Raw genomic sequence first — 17,079 nt, forward strand, 5'->3', positions numbered from 1 at the left:
AACTAAAAATCTAAACTATACTATCCTAGAAACTAACACTAATAATAATAAGTCAAACTTCAGCCGTCCCGAAAATCGTCCCGTGACCCCCCCGATGCAAAGGTGCCCATGACGCTCGCCGCGTTGCCACGCTGAACCGCGATGGACAATCTTTGCATCAGGAAGGACCCAGAGCGAGGATCCAAACCCCTCTCCCGCATGCGTCTCCCCACTTCCTCGAAAAAGCCCTTGGCCTCCGTACACCAGCAGCCCGTAATTTCCACTGCAAGAGGGACAAATAAATAGTTCGCCAGGACCTCATATTTCTCCCGCTTGCGAACTGCAGCCAACTCGGCTGCTGCCCCTGCCGTTCTCACAGTACGGCCAATATGCGACGCCGCGAAAGTGCTGACGCACGTTGCGTCCCACACCCCGTCCCGTTATAGTTTAGTTCTCAACTAGTTATCTTTTGCAGTTCGATTCGAGAAACTAATTGTCATTTCACGCTACAATTATTGTGGCGTTTTGGGTTACCCATTAGATATGTATTGGATGTCTAAGTAATATCTTAAGCAAATCTTAAAGAGAACGTTCAAGAGGACATTCGGAATCGCGAAAATGTCAAATTTGACATGACTTTCCTAAATACCTCGTTATTGTTTCTGTTTCATATCTAGTGAATATCTAGTTGATATCTAGATCATTGTTTGAATTGGCCCGATAGTCATATATAGATAGGGCCACCAGAGCGAGAGGAATACGCGTACTTGCTCATTTTACCCCACCTGACTTTAAAACAATTTACTGTTTAACGGCCTTTTGACAAAAAAACACCCTTCAATCTTCAATCCCGTAATTCAGAAAAACAATCGCACGCTTCACCTCCCATTTGAAACATAAAAACGTCAATAAAATTCAATTAGGAATATCAGACTCAACTGAAACAGAAAACGACGTCTCGCGTAATGCCGTTGGAAATTCATTATTTGATTTCACCTTCGTAGACCTTTGAGGGGCGGGCGATCGTTATCTCGGCAATCCTGGGCGGAATTATCCCCGCGTGCCAACCTCTTACCGCCCAATTGGATACGTCAAATATTAGGTCTGGAAACGATATGGGTTAGATATGTCAATGTCAAAAGTGACGTTTCTTCAAACAAAAACGTCTCGTCAAACGGCGGAAATTCAACCAGAAAACATGGCTGCTTAAATCATCTGTAAAAATGGACAAGGCCTAATGATGATGATGATGATGATAAAATAGCACACTAAACTTATTGTAACTACACACTAAAAATTACTACATAATATATAAGTACTTCTTCTTCTTATGGATTCCTCTCGGATTTCGGCGATCATCATGCTTTTTACACGACTGCCCAAAAAAAAACAACTGCCCAAAAAAAGGAGTGTATTGTTTTCAGCGTTCATGTTTGTATGTATGTGAGTTTCTTTATTCCACCATAAGTTTTGAATGCCTTAATTTAACATTTTTTCTAAAGAGAGTGGCGGCGATTTTAGTAGCTGTCCAATCCCTAATATTTCTACTCCATACAAATATAAATATTTTCAATATCAGACATTATGCAAATAGACGTAGTGGAAAAAACGTGCTCTGTTTATGTTACTTTAGAAGTTCTGTTTATGTCATGGAGATGGTGCTCTGATTGTGCATATTTATGCCGAACTTGCGTTTGCGATAGTCTTGACGGTCATGACATAACAGATAAATAGCAAGAATACCTTCAGTGGTACGAGTACGAAAATCAGCACGTTACGCGGTTACCCGGGCAACAAACGTCTATCTAGATATGTTAACGTCGTCTAGATATGCGGCCGCCGACTGATACTGCTAGAAGACGGAAACCCAAGAAGACAATCTGATATGCCAGTTTTTAGCCACTAAAGTCGTGTAAACCCAATACAATTCTACCTGCTTGAGACGATGTTTGGTAAATTATAAGAAGGCCGCGAATTAAAAGCGGAATCTGACGGCTCGGCAAGTTCGCGACGGGAGTCGTGGCTTTTATCTGCATGTCGAGACGCACCGGGAAACTCATGTACGAATGTGTAACACAACCTGTGGGAAATTAGGTCAATAACAAACGACAGTAAGTGCTTATTTAGAGTTCCGCAGCCGAAATAGCAAAAACGGAACCTTAACAGTTTCGTCGAAAGTGCCTTAAAACCTTAAGTTAGCTCATTTTACTTAAAGGAAACATTCTTTTATTTAAAAAAAACGTATTTCACCGTATTTTCCGCAAAGATATCTAGGACTTTTTTGTGTAGAATTTAATAAGCTTAAATGTTGCCTTACACCATATTTTCATAGAGAACGTAGATTTTGAGTAAAACGCAAATTTTGGCGGCATTTCCTCGCTGTATTGCAATGCTGATATTTAAGTTGTGCGAGGAAGCCGCCAGCTCTTTTGCATACTTAATTTATATTTTTTAATTACAGTAAACTTGAATTATTTTTTTGAACTATGAATACGGTAGCTAAGTAAGTTCACGGTACTCAATATAGTTAGCTCTAGATAATACTTCGTTAGTAAGTAAGTAATTTCGCCTGATCGAGTTAAGCCATATTATGTATATACGGACGTGTTTTTATGCTATTACTGAAGCTTCTTACAGGGCATTCCTTATCGAGGATAATTTCATTTTTTTATAAATGTTGCTTGATATTATAATACTTTCTTTCATTTACCAAGTTTAGGGTGGAACATTATTGTTATAAACAATCAAAAAACTCTTTGTAACTTTATTTATCGCGAAGGTTTGCCAACTCACGTAATATTTCTTCAAACCTTTTTTCAAGTAGAATATTCCGTTAAAAAACTGGTTCATACTCGTAACTTCAGAAACTCCGCCAGTCTTCAACTTGTGAAAGAGTTTCAAAAGTTCCATTACTCTATAGTCCACTAATTGCTACTAAATGTAACAGAAAAACTATTTTATTTGATATTCTTTTACCTTTACAAAGTTTTCTAGTCCTTGTGTTTCTGAGTGTGGATGATCCATTGCATTCTGGACTGTTCGAAGCCAACCCGCTGATATCATTGTCGCCCGAAAATCGTTTTATAAAGCCAAATAATAATTCAATAAATCAAATACAACACCGTTACTTTTTCCTTCTTTAATTATTAACCCTGTGTGGCTGCTATTGATGATGAACACATCTGTTTTATTTATCACATTTTAAATAAACCGTTAAAAAAAATTTCGACGAGAAAGATATGAGAACCTAAACGCAGCTTGATTATTATGGAAATGTATATAATTTCAAACATCTCCAGGAAATTAAAAGGACCCCGACCGAAAGTAGCTGATTACTTATTCTTGGCGGCTGCCACGAACTGTTCGGGGAAATAGAAAAACAAATATTAATCTTGAGTTTTCGCGAGATTATGCAATTATAATAATCCGCGTGTCATATAATAAATGTAATTATATATTTCAAATATTGTTTCCCATAAAGTTTTAAGTCATAATGTATTGTTTGTCCACATTTTCGTTAGTCATAACAAAGATAGATATAACTCCGTAATAGATGGATACAGTCTATGGAAAAAACGTGCCTCGAAAATCACGAAAATTTGATTCTCGATCAGATGGCGCCACTAGTTTTGGCCTACTCTTGTATAGAGGGCGTTGACTGTTTCGTTTGTTATTTATAATTTTGTCATAATTTGGTTTTTCTCAGAAACGCGTAACTTTTCAGGATTGCCATAAAACAAACCTAACCTAACCTAACCTATCTATAGGATAACCTTACGAAAATCCTGAAAAGTTAACGGTTTCAGGATTATGACTAAAGATAATCTGACAATCATTACATTATGACTTTCAATAATTATGTCAAACAAAGGGACCCCATTTCAAATAGGTAGATGTAGATTGTTCCTTGATCATTATGCTGTTGGATTTAGTGAAGTGAAATTGGTTAGAGCAAGATTTTTCAAATAAGACTACAACAACAAATAAAAATAAATAGTAATACTTAAATATTATATTATGAGGTTCAAACCTTGGACCTCAAGCTTTATAAGGCTTCTGACAAGGCTACGGAGACATTTTACAGTGTCAATAAATATTTATTATTTTTTCGATAGCGGTCACTAATCAATCAGCTTTATGCCTCTTTACTTGCCCATTGGACAATAAATTGCTTGGGCCTGCTTAATAAGTACCATAAAGAAATAAAAGTGGTAACTCCATATAAGTATTATATTCTTACTATCTTCCTGGTTTGGCAGGCGAGAGTAATCGTTAGCCCGGGATGATCCGATAATTAATCTTCGATCCACTAAACGAGGGATAAGTTAATGTGGGACTTCATATTTGTTGCCACGATTAGTAGTTATAGTTATATATTATGTTCGTAACTTCGGCCATTATCGGTAATCAATTAACAGGCCATTTTCGAGTAGGTCCTTATTAAGAAGATAGTTTCCAAGCACCAAGGAGAGGGAAGGGTGCCTTTTTTGTTTATGCGGGAGTGAAACGTGGTAACCGAACGTGACGAGAGCCGAGCCAGAGAAAAAAATTCATTTTCTTACTTAGAAATACACTTCCTACTAGTAAATAACAGTCTAACAGAATATTTAGTATCGGGTGTAATAAATACCCAATGTATATGTCCATTTTATAAACGCGAAGCGATTTGCAAATTGCCGAAGGCAAACCGCGTTATTATTTCAACGTCAACGTCAAACGCTGTGGGTTTCGTTAGGGTGAACATGGCTTAAAATAAAACTTAAACCTCACAACTTAAGTAGACGGAGCCCCGCTTCGCGGGGCTCTTGTTGCTGGGCGGTTAGCCCTTCGGGCATCTAACAAACCTAACCTACCTACCTATTGATTTAGTGTGACGTCCGTGAAAACATTATACTTTGGGAAAAAAAGCGTAGGTGGGGCTTCGCGGGGCTCCGTCTAACTAGACGTCTAACTAAGTTATGAGGTTTAAGTTTTCTTTAAGCCATGGTCACCCTAACGAAACCTACAACGTTTGACGTTGACGGTATTAAGCGCACTACCAAACTGCCTTGAGTATAAAAAAATAAATAAACTCTGATGATGAGGGTAAACGTTTACTTTTTTGTCATTTTCTTTTCATCATTTACTGTACTGTACTGTAAGTGTTGGACGATAGTTAAAAGATTCTTCACATCACCAAATCGAAAAAGGGCTTTTTCTTCCCTGCTAGGAGGGATCAAAGTGGCACTTTTCTTCCCTGCAAGGAGGGATCAAAGTAACACTTTTCTCTTCTAGGGCACTATAAAAAAAAAATTGCTCATTATTTTTTTAGCTTAAATAATATTTTTAAACATTATAATTACCTCATAGGTAATGTGAAAAGCAATATGTGTCATATGGTAGCAATAGTTATTTGTTATACAAGGGTGCAAAGTTGTATTTTACCCGCGAGTATTTTAACACACGAGAAGTAAAATACATTTGCACCCGTGTGTAACACAAAACTTTTCCCCTCAGTATAGCGAGGAAAGTGCAACATCCACAGGCGTTAGATCATCTTCATCAACTGGAATCACTCATTTTTTTACGATATTATAACCAAAAACTCTGGAAATTCTGTACTTTTACGTGAGAAGTTATTAAGTAAAATTTTAGTTGACAATGTTGACATTTCTGACGTATGAAATGTCAATGATGACTTGTGCGTTCAGAATAATATTTAACATATTTATTAAAAAACAAACGTTTATTATGGAATTTTAAGGTTTATGACTTAAAATCATTAAATAAAGCTAAATCTGGTATTTTTTATTAGATTCTCAAACCATTTATTTAATGATAATTAATATCGAACGAACCATTATAATGAGCGTTTTACGTTTTGTTATCTGTCAAGCTACTTAAACACGCTCCATCCAAGGTCAAATTACTTTCCCCACTAGTGGATAAAATGCGTTTTTCCCCGCTTGTTTTAAAGGATAAAAGACGGCTTTCCGAGCTAGTGAGGGGAAAAATTATTTCCATCTTGGGCGTAACACGCTTTTCCCTCGCTACTCTCGGGATTCTATTCGTTTAGGATTCAATTGTACGCCCTCGCCGTAAATATGTTATTTTGCTCCCTTGTGACACAATCTACTATTAAGACTGTAGTCGGGTAGTTATACGGTACAATTGATATCAATTAAGTTTCAGTGTAAGTTATTTCTTCCTATGAGTCGAAGTTCATCACATTATATTATGATTAGATTTGGATCTAAATGGCAGTAACATATTATTGTAAGTACTTATGTACGTTGTAGTAATACAAACCTATGCGGTTACGATATTTACTTATGAATAAATAACTGTCGTCTGCTCTCAATTCGACACGCTTCAAACTAGGTAACAAAATTACACGGCTTGTGGGTTGTGGGCAGATAACTCAGTATCAGGCTTCGTCTATCCTTCAAACGTACTTGTAAATTGGTGCAGGATGACCTGCCCGTGCCCGTTGATCGGAACTGCCGGCCTAGCCAAGGTGACAATCGCTATCGCTTCGACAACGAAACGCTTTGTCTCTCTATCACTCTTCCATATTAGTGCGACAGTGAAAGTTGCGTTTCGATCGCTACGGAGTGTTAGCAATTGGCGTGTTGGCTAAGCGGCCTGACCCGTTTGGAAATTATTGCTCACGTTGCAGTTTGCTCTGCAATTTGATTACTGCAAGCATACCATGACTCATTCATATGCAATTATATTGTACCTATATAAAGAGTCATATATTCGGAGAATATATAAATGAATATATAACTATATCTTCCTCCTAAAGACTCTTTGAGGTCTTCTAGCTGAGTGAGGTATTTGTCAAATCATATTGAGAAGCATTTTTATATATTTAGAGGTGTTTTCTAAGGCGCAATGACTTGTGTTAAGTAACATTACCTATTTACAATACGAAAAGGAAGCATATATTATATATACTCAATATCAACTTGACGCTCGACAACTGATAAAATGCAGATATTAATAGAATATCGAATCTCATTATTTTATTCCCAGCAAGCGCACATTTACTGGCACTTTTTGAAATAAAACCTATGGTGTTTCTTCGTCGGCTGTCCATCACGGAATGGCAGAGCCCTACCAAGGTTTCCTCGAGCTCCAACCTATCCCCTCCATTCACCACTCGTCAGTGTTGCCAGTATTATAATTTAAGTTTCCCAATCCCATTTGATGTGACCTAATAAATAACATTAATAATATGTTGCCATGTATGAAAGATATATTCGTTTAATATTTTTAGGCAACGACTTTCCAAAATCATGACAAACGCATGCTGACCGAAATCAGGCGTTTTATTTATTTTATTTTATTTTATTTATTTGGGGCATCAACAGCAATACAAAAATTAATACAAATCATAGTGAACAGAAAACATAGCCAATAGCAGATGTCCACAAAAGTACAATTAACATGCAATAACTAAGTGGAAACACAAAAAAAGAAGGGAGTAAAAAAGCATTCTATACAAACTAGCTTGCATAACATGTGTACGTGTGTGTTTTGAGTGATTGTGTGTGCGTGTTCGTGTGTGTGTGTGTATGTGACTGTGACTGAGTGTGTAATGGAAGACGGAAAGATTAAGGTGTGTAATTATTTACCTAGTTAGATTTCGTCAATTGTCGTTATTTTTAGATTTCAGTAGCTTGTTTTTTTAAAGTTGATTTTGTGCAGTCGAACAAGTCGATACTACTAAATTGTTTATTATAAAGTTTTAGAATACGATTTATGGGCGAATTTTGAGCATAGTTGGTATGAACTCTGGGTAGACTAAACAGGCAGCGCTCGGAATTACGCGTTCTAATAGATGGCACTGAGAAATTGATCTCCGACAGCAAAGAAGGACTGTCAATGCGACCTGAGAGTATCATATAGTGCAGTGATGTCTAATAATACTCTTCTATTCTGGAGACTCAAAAAGCGGTGACGAATACATCTGTACTCGTAGTCGGTATCCCATTGCCTAATACGGAAGCCTAGGTGGCGCAAGAAGGAGCGCTGAATTTTTTCTATTTTTTCTTTATGAATTATATACTGGGGAGACCAAACGCAGCTAGCGTATTCAAGGACGCTTTGGACATAGGCATAGTATACTACTTTGACGCACCCGACATCCTCAAATTCACCACAGACGCGAAACACGAACCCCAGGTTCTTATAGGCACGGTTCACAATATCGTCGATATGTTAAACATATGTTAACTTTGAATCCAGGGTCACACAAAGATCCCTCACTGAGTATACTCGCTCTATCTTCACCTCCTATACTGTACTGAAAATTGATTGGGCAGGGACTACGAGTAAAGGAGATCTGGGCGCATTTAGTTATGTTAACATTTATACGGTTCCTAATGTAATACTGATATAAAGAGTCCAGATCCCCCTGCAGCTGTTGACAGTCGCTCAAACTGCTAACTTCAGTGAATATTTTTTTGTCATCAGCATACATAAGAAATTTCGAAGATCTAAATACTGAATAAATATCAAAGTGATATGCGTTGTAAAGCAATGGCCCGAGGTGCGACCCCTGGGGGACGCCAGAAGGGACGTTCACAAAATTTGACCTGCATCCACCGAGGACAACCGCTTGCCGCCTGTTCGAAAGACCCATCTATGAAGCTTGCGGAACAGAATGACGTGATCCACCCTGTCAAATGCTTTTTCGAAATCTGTGTAGATCACGTCAACCTGCCTTCTTTTATCCATATTTTTAACTACGTGGTTCGTAAAATCTATCAAATTAGATATCGTAGAGCGATTTCTGAGGAACCCATGTTGCTGAGGAGGAATACCTTTATTAATTACATCGTAAATATTATTTAATATAATTTTCTCAAATGTTTTAGCGAACTGATTTAGAATTGATATAGGGCGATAAATTGTAATTTTAGATTTAGGTCCTTTTTGTAAATTGGGACAATTAAAGCCTCTTTCCATTTTTCCGGAAATAAACCCTCCGATAAAGATTTTTTAAATAAAATCGCTAGTGGGTGACTCAGACTCGACGCACAGTGTTTAATAAAATAAGGGAGGATCCCATCGCTGCCAGCCCCGCCATTGGGATTTAATTTAGATAGTAAGTTTTCTATTTCTACAGGTGAAATGTTTACTATCGAGACAATCTGCTCGCTATTACAATAGGGTGGCGCAAGATGCTTCTCCGGGTAAGTTGTGAGAGGCAAGCTAAAAACGGAGTGAAAAATTTTGATAGCTTTTAAACTGTTTAAATTATTAAAAACATCATTTTCGGAGCTTCTCCGTAGTTAAACACAGATGACACCTATGCCATAAGCACTATATCGTGACGATAACGTTTTGGCAGCAGCATGGAACCGAGGTGTTGGCTCTAGTCCAGAATTAACATACTAACTGCCTACTCGTTATGACTTATACGGGTTAACATGTAGCACCTTACAAAAATGTGTAATACATCTGTATTACACATCTAAATAAAGTTGTCGCTGAATTAAGAAATATTGCCACTAAATATCAACAAATATAAGTATTTAGTATCTAACAAATGAATATTATGTAAATCATTTATTATATACAACACATAGTTCATGATCAGCAACGCAGGCTTCGTCAAGTGCTTACAACAATAAATCAGCTACAGGCTTCGTCACCTACTAACAAATGATATAATCCGCAACAGGCTTTGTCAATCTTAAACACTAAATTAAACTAGGCCAAGTCCCCACTTCGGACCGTAGCCGGTTCAAAAGTCCCCATGACACTGGCAGCGTTGCCCCGTTGAATTGCCAAGGAGATCTGTTGGACCAGATACGATCCGGAGCGAGGATCGCCACCCCTTTCTCTTAGTCGCCGACCCAATTGCCACACAAACTCCTTAGCCTCCGCACCCCAAGATCCTGCAGTATCTAACATACTTACATATAATTATAGAATCAAGACAAAGCATTGATGCCATAGATCAAATAACTATCATCTTTATTTAGGTGCATCGTTTTAAAAACATCTCGAATCATATAGGTATATATAACGTTTACTCATTATCATCTAGTGGTTCCGTACCCAAAGGGTAAAAACGGGACCCTATTACTAAGACTCCGCTGTCCGTCTGTCCGTCTGTCTGTCCGTCTTTCCGTCCGTCACCAGGCTGTATCTCATGAACCGTGATAGCTAGACAGTTGAAATTTTCACAGATGGTGTATTTCTGTTGCCGCTATAACAACAAATACTAAAAACAGAATAAAATGAATATTTAAGGGGGGCTCCCATACAACAAACGTGTTTTTTTTTTGCTGTTTTTTGCGTAATGGTACGGAACCCTTCGTGCGCAAGTCCGACTCGCACTTGGCCGGTTTTTCTTGTCATTTTATCATCTCTATTTCCAGCAAATATCATACAATAAAAAAACTTTGAACTTTAAAAATAAAGTAAGACCAAAAAAGTTTCATAAAATAAATCCGGCTGAAAAGTCAAGCGAAAATTAAGTGACGTTAAGAAAGAAGCTTAGTCAGCTCGTAAATCGAGTGCCCAGAAATACTTTTGTGCCAATTCACACGAAATGCCGTCGGTCGTCATTTCACGACGTCTCATGAGTCATGACATAAGTGAGTGAATATTTAGTCTTGCGTGAAATCCTTTTAGTACCTACTTCGGTATGTTCTTAGTCGTAATGTGACTGAAATAGAACTAATAGGATTGATATAATGCCATACATATAAAAAACCGGCAAAGTGCGAGTCGGACTCGCGCACCGAGGGTTCCGTACTTTTTAGTATTTGTTGTTATAGCGGCAACAGAAATACATCATCTGTGAAAATTTCAACTGTCTAGTTATCACGTTTCATGAGATACAGCCGGGTGACGGACAGACAGACGGACAGACGGACAGCGGAGTCTTAGTAATAGGGTCCCGTTTTTTTTTGGTACGGAACCCTAAAAAGCTAAGTACTTTGTATTGAAACAATAGCGGCGCTTAGTTTGTATTTAATTTAAAAGGACCAATTTTGTCGAAAAAATCGATAAATCATTATGGAGCATTTTACTGAATTGTCCACCGTATGCTGCTTCATGCAAATGCGAATTATCCGGTTATAGGTATAAGAGTTTCCTTTTTATGTGACAAACGAACCCAAAGTGCTCAGAAAAATTAACATCGACTTAAACCTGGAAAATAATCTACTAAACGGAAAATACCATAGTTACGTGACGTGACAGCTTAAAGAAAAGAAAAGAAAAGATCCAAATCATCACAAATATACATAGCGTATGTCACTAACCTTAATTAATTTTAAGTTTCGTTGTACTTACTAACACTATATGGATCAAAATGATTAGAAATAAATATCCAATCCAATCCAATTGAATTTAATGGAAATAATTGTTTATGTTTATACCTACTAAAGCGGGGTTGTTCAAAATACATTCCAAAATTTTAACTAACCTTGCTTCAGCTATGTTTATTTGGCCTAATATACAGCAAGATCAACGGGATTGATATTGCCAGCAAAAGAAAAAAACTTTATTTCAGTAAATTGTATAACAAACATATTCAACGCTCTTCCCTACACAACTCGATCCAAATTCGACCGACAAAGTATATAAACCGTTCTACAAATGTGGAACCGGAAGCAATAAATATCACTTGATCTCGTCAAAAGGGCAATACGCATTTTCAGCATCCCGCCTCAGGCTGGGCCGGGGCTCTACTCCATAAAAAGGACATGACTTTGACTGACAAACGACCTTTAAAGTTCACTGTGAATTTAGTATATTGAACTAGGTATTCTATCCCATTTTCTGGAAAAAAAAAGTGTTTAGCTTAGACAAATTTAAGGAGTACGGACCTTTGTTTATTACGTGTCAGCGAGATCTCATTGACTCTGGCCTATTAGATGCTCGGAATGTATTACACGGCTGAACACCGACGATTAGATTTGATTTCGAAGTTTGCGCCGGTTCAGTGGTTTACATGGATGAACCTGGTTAAATTCTCAGACAATTCGATAAGAGGATCAGTTGGTTACGAACTCACACATAACCTAGACTAGAGCCAGTAAGAAAACCAAATTTTATCAATCTTAAATTATACTGAAATACAATCATTCGTTACAATCAGGTCGAACCTCAATAAAAGTCATCTTCTTTTAAGTAGAAAAATAAGTTATTTGTATTGCATTTCCATCTCAAATAATATCAACCAACATGAAAAATAGGACAAAACCTGACAATAGAATCCAACCTCTATAGAACCATTCCATGCCTAACCGGGAACAATACTCACTCGGTACGGAAAAAAGGGAGATGTAATATAATTCATCCGTTGACGTCACATCTCTGTTTTAATGAGACGGAGCCCTCTGAATAATTTCTCATTTAGCCGACTTGCCCTTGCATCTCAAGAAATCCGTATACTTTACCGGCTGAATAATGACCTTTTTTTCGCTTTCTTCTAATTTAAGCTAAAAATATAACTTACTATATTTTCTCAGTCTAGTGTAATCTAAAAATATATTATATTTTCTTAATCATATTATATTAGTCAGTCTGGTGGTTAAACTGAAAGTCTTATCTTCTTACGATATGAAATATAGCTACCAAAATAGATACTCTTATTATTTATTTGATTAAACCCAAAAAGTAGTAAATCAATGGCGCTATCTGCGTGATAAAATAATAGTAGACGGTAGACGGTACAACAAGTGCATAAAGCGATCCATTTTTATCTGAGACAATTTATTTTAGGCTTGAATAAATACAGTAAAATAACCTAAAATATTGGATATTTTTGTATATTTTACTCACAATCGAAGTGAAAAGCAAAGTGTATAACTCAGTCATAAAGCCATATATGCCCATTTTTATCCTCGACTATATTGGCTCAAATCAAAATGAATCGCTTTATGCCCTTGTTGTACACTCTCCTATTTCTGGAACCGCGATTGAGAAAGACGAACACAATGGTGTGGAACCTAATGAGGTATTATCAATCTATCACGTAGACACCCATTATATCCGTACAGGATTGCGCCTGACTACAAAGCAAGTACTCATGGAAAAGTTATTCAAATAACTTTGATTACTTTTCTAAGCGTGACAATGACAAGTGGATCTCTCCTTATACCTTAACCCTGAACCTCGCTTTACCTAATGCCTATAAATTACGATATCAATTGACGAAAACAATGAGTATTCAGCACTCAATTAAACCATTGTCTCCTTATCAACATCACTAGAAATGTAAATAGACCCAGGTCCGGATGTTCTTTCACTTCACCGAAAAGCGACTGATAAAACCTATGAAATAATATTACGTATATTAAATAATTTTCTTGGAAATGTGGGTCTTACTCTTGACTAGAAATTAGGGCTTACTTGTATGCCAGGTCTTTAATCACCAGTGAAGTCGACGAGTTTTTAGGTATCTATTAAAAAAACTGATGAGCGTAAGGACCCCGCGGGCCACGGCTCTCAACTCTCAGGTGAGTTCCAAGAAACTTCTTGGTTCGATCCGAGGTCCGAACCCGCGATATTACTAAATTTGTCTAATTAGTTTTTTATTTGTTTTTTATTTTCATTTTATTGTGACTAAGTATCAAAACACAACGTGCCCTCAACCACCTGAATAAGTAAGTCGTGAAAATCTTTCTTAATCCCGCTCCTTTCTACTCACGCACCGCTTGGATTTAAATTGCCTACTTATATATTAAACGGAATAAAATGAAAGCTTTTATAAGCGAATGTGGTGTTTAAAATTGTGTGTTTCATTTGTCGCTCAGAATCTTATGTATCGCGGTACATATCAAGTAATTTGTGCTGTTTTCAAGCAAAATATAATTCTGGCTCATTACGGTGTAATCCGTGTAATGCTTAATTATATATAGATTCTGTTAGATATTTATCACCAAATCTATTATATGAAAACACCACATTTATTTCCTGCGGTTACTTTCGCGTTACATCAATTAGGTTATTAAGATTAAAGGTAATCCCTTTAGTTAAAAGTTGCGTACTATATAAGCATCAAGATCACTGAAGACGGGTTGGCATACTTGGGATCTAGCAGTACCCATTTTCATTACTTCTGGTGCTGTTTTGTTCAAAAATGGAAAAAAATACCAAACTATTTTCAAAGCTTTAAGGGTTATTTATAAATAAAACATCACATTTGGCTTGTGAATAAATATTTGAGTATACATATATTTATATTTTCGTACAAGTACTTAGAATTCGTAATCATATCGAGCGAGATAGCGAGATTTAATAGTATAATCACATCAGAGCCATATTGATGCATGTCGAATATAGTCGCTGAGTATGTACACACAATCATTTCATCCGCCGTATGAGCGTGAGCGCGCGACGTAATCCAATCCGCTGCGTGATTGATCACGGACTGGCGTGTGCAAACCTTCGGCGTCCATATTGATGGTGGACTCGTTTACTGCCTAACGGGGTAATTGAGGTAGTCAGTTGTATTTGAATACATGAATACTAGCTTCTACCCGGGACTAATTCTGCGTGGAATTGTGAATAATATAGTACCTTACATCCTTTCCTAGGCCTCAAACTGTCTCCATACCAAATGTCAACTAAATCGGTTCAGCGGTTTAAATGTGAAGACTAAGAGGTAACATACAGACATAGTTACATTCTCATTTATAATATTAGTAGGGATTACAGTTGGATTCAACTTATAGGTATAAAAGCCTACCTAAAAAAAATAGGATATTCCGAAATCAAGAAGAATTAGTTTAATAAATAACATTTTAATACATAACAAGGCGAGTACAATTTTATGAAAAACACTTTGATAGCGCTAATCAGGCAAAAACCCGTTTTTAAAATGTTTATGGGCCCCAGGCCTGAAATAAACGAATACGTAATTTATTTAATTTAATTTTAACAATTTTCATAATGAGTCACATAGTTAAAATTTAAGAAGTTTGGTAAGGAATTCGTACAGACCTAAGAAAAAATGATTAGAGCGCATATTTATGTTAACCGCTGTTGTTTCAAGGGTACCATATTTTACTTTCAAGTACAGACTCAAAACACAAAACTACAAATCGTAATAAGCATCCAATCGGCCAGCTCTCGATCCATATTCGGCCACAAAGGTCTCCACGGGTAAATCCGAAAAAGGTCAACTAAGACAGATCGCCGAATTGTGAACAAACAAAGCTTTTCAAAGAAATACAGCTGTGGAATTATTCGGCACGAACTCAAGTGAACCTGTAATATCTTTGTGGTCTCCTGCGGGACCCTAATCTATTTCCAGTGTCAAAGACACCTCCCTAAAGTCCCTGCACGGAGCCAATTGGTCCCTAATTATTTCGAGCGTGGACGAGACTGTTTGATCTAATCATAAATTAATTAAAATCAAATTTGCTTTCACGGTACAATTAGACAATTCAATTTAAGGAATCCGTAGAATTGTTTTCCTGGCGACATTGAGATTTGATTTCGTGATATTTCCTTTATTTTTGTCTGCTCAAGTATTTTAAGGGCACATTTCGTTTTATCTTGAAAGCTGTGGCATTTCCCTACTACGATGGAGCTTTGGAGGTGTATTCAGAAACATAAAATAATAAACTGATTCTATTTTTATATCGATGCGTTATGCTGGTTATGCATCATAATAAAATCAAGTATCATATCATGTATATACTTATATCATAAAAACGTTTCTAGTTTCTACATATCTGCCGTCGTTTTTTATATATTCGCTATCTACATCATCGTCGTTACACCGACCGAAAAAATGTGAATATACAATTAGACATTAATAAATCTTATAAGCTTCAGTAACTAGACTTGCTTGCTGCTTACGCTCAAGTAGTTACGCTTAGTGGAACAAAATCAATACATTATAATGCATGGAAATGTTGCTAGCATCGTGGGCGCCTTTGCACCGGGAACAGCAGAGAGCGGATTTTTTTTTAATTATCTTTTATTTGTAAGCTTTAGTTTTAGGTAAATTAATTTGTAATTTTTAAATATAGTTATTAATGATTAAAAATTATAATGCATTAATGTTTCAAAGTTAAAATCTTTGAAAAAAAATCTCAAGGCGCAAGGCTAACTACACTTGTTACGCTAGCAAAGCAGCAAGCAAGTTTAGTTATTGAAATAAACCAGAGAGTACCAAAGTTCAGCGCACTTCCCTAATTGATAATGTTTCCACAGAATATGTTATTCAGACTCTTCGAACATACAGACCGAAATTTCTTAGTTTGGCTATAAACATAGGCTGTTTTGTCATTAGTGCAACTATCTAATGGATTACAATGTCGGTGTCGCTCCAGAGACGCCGGGAGCACAAACTTGGAGTTGGAGACTAACGAGTGGTCGTGAATTTCTGAATACTTGCCGAGTGTCGCGATCGAGTTAAGAGTTGCTCTTGAAATGCGACATAGTTTGCGTACTTCTGTTAGAACAACTAGTGTAGATTATGGACATAAAAGTTCTCGAAACCACTCCATACACAGAAATGTACTAATTGAAATCGACAGTCGATAGTGAATAGAGTAAGCTAAATTCAAGACGTTGTCAACTATTAACGGCGTGTTCTTTATTTAGGAGATTACCATATATCCACTGCCATAACACGGTTTTTCCCGTCTGTAGCAAAATAACGCCCACGAACAGAGAACCCGCTTACTTAGAGGGACAAAGACAAAGTGGCACAAAATTTGTTTAATTCTTTTGGGGTTCTATGTGTACCTTTTCGGTCCAAGGTTATACATTATACATTGTGTACTAAAATAATTAATACACACATATGGTTTTTCTCACCAAAGGAAATTTACAAGATTCAGCTTACCTGATTTTAGAAATTAAAATATGTTCCCGGAAACGTATAACGTTTCTTATAAACCACCTACCTACACTAAGATGTTTTACATAAATGGTCGATAAATATTTTTTATTAATACCGTCTCAGCATGAACCAAGCCTAAACACCTGTTTTTAACCCTCACAGCATCATGTACAAAAAGCAACAGTGCGTCTCCGTGATTAACGAGCGAGGTAATTTGTGCGATAGAGGTCGCCGGACATTAGCCAAACGCGAGGCGAGGAGAGGCCGGCACAGCGCGGTGCAAGCCACAG

General features: G+C 36.9%; 1 protein-coding gene across 1 annotated transcript in view; it reads right to left on the reverse strand.

Annotated features, from left to right (window-relative positions):
- LOC134744406 (mitochondrial glycine transporter B-like) overlaps positions 1-15,216 on the reverse strand; it is a 373,541-nt gene extending 358,325 nt beyond the window's left edge. Inside the window, exon 1 of the mRNA XM_063678215.1 lies at positions 15,204-15,216. The gene's annotated coding sequence lies outside the window, so the exon portion shown is untranslated. The remainder of the gene's footprint in view (positions 1-15,203) is intronic.
- Positions 15,217-17,079: the final 1,863 nt, after the last annotated feature.

Source organism: Cydia strobilella, chromosome 9 (genome assembly GCF_947568885.1).
Source record: "Cydia strobilella chromosome 9, ilCydStro3.1, whole genome shotgun sequence".
Lineage (NCBI taxonomy): Eukaryota > Metazoa > Arthropoda > Insecta > Lepidoptera > Tortricidae > Cydia > Cydia strobilella.